Source organism: Ornithodoros turicata, chromosome 1 (genome assembly GCF_037126465.1).
Source record: "Ornithodoros turicata isolate Travis chromosome 1, ASM3712646v1, whole genome shotgun sequence".
In the NCBI taxonomy this organism is placed as follows: Eukaryota; Metazoa; Arthropoda; class Arachnida; order Ixodida; family Argasidae; genus Ornithodoros; species Ornithodoros turicata.
The window spans coordinates 90,569,655-90,573,441 of NC_088201.1; positions in this window are offsets into that span (position 1 = coordinate 90,569,655).

Here is a 3,787-nt window from a genome sequence, read left to right on the forward strand (position 1 = left end):
CAAACTAGCAAAATGAATAAAAGGGCTTGAGTTTCAACTGTACAAAACATTGCAGAAACCACCGAAATGAATAAAAGGGCTAAAGAGTTTCGACTGTACAAAACATTGCACAAACTAGCAAAATGAATAAAAGGGCTTGAGTTCGAACTGTACAAAACATTGCAGAAACCAGCAAAGTGAATAAAAGGGGTAAAGAGTTTCGACTGTACAAAACATTGCAGAAACCAGCAAAATGAATAAAAGGGCTGAACAGTTTCGACTGTACAAAACATTGCAAAAAGCTGCAAAATGAATAAAGGTGCTTGAGTTTTGACTGTATATAATATTGCACAAACCAACAAAATGAATAAAAGGGGCTAAAGAGTTTTGAGTGTATAAAACATTGCACAAAGCTGCAAAATGAATAAAAGGGCTTGAGCTTTGACTGTATAAAATATTGCACAAACCAGCAAAATGAATAAAAGGGGCTAAAGAGTTTTGACTGTACAAAACATTGCACAAAGCTACAAAATGAAGAAAAGGGCCTGAGTTTCAACTGTACAAAACATTGCAGAAACCAGCAAAATGAAAAATAGGGCTTGAGTTTCAACTGTACAAAACATTGCAGAAACCAGCAAAATGAATAAAAGGGCTTGAGTTTCAACTGTACAAAACATTGCAGAAACCAGCGAAATGAATAAAAGGGCTAAAGAGTTTCGACTGTACAAAACATTGCACAAACCAGCAAAATCAATAAAAGGGCTAAACAGTTTCGACTGTACAAAACATTGCACAAAGCTGCAAAATGAATAAAAGGGCTTGAGTTTTGACTGTATGAAATATTGCACAAAGCAGCAAAATGAATAAAAGGGGCTAAAGGGTTTTGACTGTACAAAACATTGCACAAACCAGCAAAATCAATAAAAGGGCTAAAGAGTTTCGACTGTACAAAACATTGCACAAAGCTCCAAAATTAATAAGAGGACTAGAGTTTCGACTGTATAAAATATTGCACAAACCAGCAAAATGAATAAAAGGGCTGACATTTGACTCTTTTACACCAGTGACTAGTATTCCGGAACTTCAGATGTGACGACAACACAGAACGCAGCAGACAGTCAAATTCTACATGCGCTTCACAAGGTAGGGCAGCATGTGTGAGAAATAAAACTTGTCAAGTTTTGACTTCATGTCTTTCCATGCATGTTCGTTAAATCTGATGTGCTCAATGGCAATCCACTTTTTAAAAAACACTACAAAATCAGCCCACTGACATTCTGTTAAAGCCATTTGCCCAACTACTTGGGCATAGTACTCATTGTTCCTTTTGAGGCTTGGCTCCCCACTCTCACTAATAGTCAAGCAAGATTGCTGCACTCCAGATATGTCTGGTTCACTGTCTTTTAAGGAATATGGGCATTTGATCTCCAGGACACCATATGTCGGCTCCTCCGGGTCATACACGAACCTATCAGGACTGGCACCTAGCCATGGGCATTCAGGATGGACGATGAGACCACTGTGCCGAAGTGAGACGTTGTGCCCACAGCGCTTCATGACTTCAGCATAGCGTTCTGATGCTGACCCTTCATTCTTCCGCCCATACTGTATGGCGCGTACTCGTGAGAGGTCCTTTGGCTTGATTAGGTTGCGCAGGCCTTTTTCGCTCTACTCAGATCTCCTTGTCACTTGACCAAAGCACGATGCTGTGAGTTTGTGTGGGCGCCCTTGGTGCCAGCATGGGCTAAGCGCTTGCTGCCTTGAGTTTAGCTGCAGCTCCCTGGACACTTACAGTGATACACTGATATCCTGGCAAAAGCAGACACATGACTGAATATCAACACCGGGAACCCCGATTTTTTACACTGAGAACACAAAGCAAAAAGCTAGGTTTAAGGCTTGAACAAAGAAAACCAAAGTGCCATCGCATCCCGTACGGAAATTCCGGAATCCGGAACGAATCAGGTTATCTGGATCAGGTCTCATTCCGGTCTGGATCCAAAATTGGGCGGTAATGTCAATCAGGATTTATTCAGGAATGGGCATCAGGAATCAGTCCGGTTCTGCAACCAATTACTGAACCAAACCTGAACACAACCGGAGTGATCGCGTACAGGGCCTTAATATTTCCAGACATGAGCAGGATAGGATCCTCCATGATTACTGAATAGCCTGAATAAAAAGTGATTGTAACCGGATATGATCCTGAACGATCACTGAATAAAATCGGACTACATCCAGATAGAATCCTGAATGACTATTGAATGGCCTGAATAAAAACTGATTGCAGCCGGATATGATCCTGAATGATCACTGAAGAAAATCTGACTGCTTCCAGATAGAATCCTGAATGATTACTGAATGGCCTGAATAAAAAGGGAAAGGGATTGTAGCCATATATGATCCTGAATGATCACTAAATCTATACGCGACGAAAAACTGGCGCGAATGCGCTTTACGCGCGCCAGACTTGTGCCCGTTACCAAAAAAAAAAAGGAAGTAAATACCGTTACCCGTTACTTCAGAAAAAAGTAACTAAATACGTGACTCGTTACCAACCCCTGCTGGAAATAAAGGGCATGATCTCAATGAATTCTCCCGCAGTTCCAATGAGATTCAATGTGAAATCAGACGACCAATTTATTCAATGTGCATAAGAGGAGTATTTCTCATTGAGGGAATTGGGAGTTTTGCAGGGAAGCGGCCTTGGCGACAACGTGTTCCACCATGTTGTGTGGCGAAGGCTGCGCACAGGGAATAAAGAACCAATTCAAGGAATTGGTCTAATGAGTATCAATGAGAAACGCTGACTTCCAATTGATTTAATGAGATACTCCACCAATACAAGGAATGCGAAGCCAATTGAATGAATTGGCCCAATGTGAACGAATGAGACACGATCATTCCCAACTGAAGGAATGAGATGCTACCTTTTCGGCGCCGTAGCACGTTTCCCCATCCGCGCTCCAAACTAGTTCGCGTGATTTCAAATGTTTTTGAATATTTCCTCAAAGGTACAGGAGCCATGGTATAACCTACTGTTGCGCCTCCCACTTGAAGCTATTGTGTTGCAATTCATGCAATATTGCACTGCACAGAAGTGGAAGCGTCCGCCAGTCGCCAGCGGAATAGTCAGTCTCTTATGAATCGTCGAAGTGTGAGGATGGCGGTCGCGCATCTGCATCAATTCGCCCTTTATCTTTATGATTTTTGCCGTTTTAAGGTACGTAGTTGACGTGTAAGGCGTTCCTGCTCTTTGTATGCCTTTACCCCTGCAGGTATTATGAGCGCTGACGGAAAGATAGCAAGATGAAGAGGAGTGTTTTAGTGACTGTTACCAACCGCGCTGTGTGAATAAACGGTACGTAATATGCTTTTTTGCCTTCTGACATTATAGCGGCGTCATTTGAAATTGTATTTGAAATATTATATGAAGTGTATCTGAAATGCTATTTCGTGCAGGTTGAGCCTGTACAAGGCGGCAGGCAAGGGAGTCTTTGTCACGATGTGACTATCACGACGTCGTGGGGACGCAGTCTCGCCTAAGTTGGATATGCGTTAATTTTCGCTCAAGAACGGCAGGCTAGACCGTAAATCGTGAGGCGGCAGGTGTACAAGACAGTGAAGAACATGGTCGCCGAAAAACTCAGTGATTGAAGAAAATTTCCCCCCTGCGTTGTGCGCTGTTCGTTGTTTGGACGTTGCGAGAACGAGCCTCCATGGATTACGGTAGTGTGTGTTGGTGATGAACATAGGTACGCCTTCAAAGACGCGTAAGTGCTGAATTGAGTATTTGTTCGTGCTATTT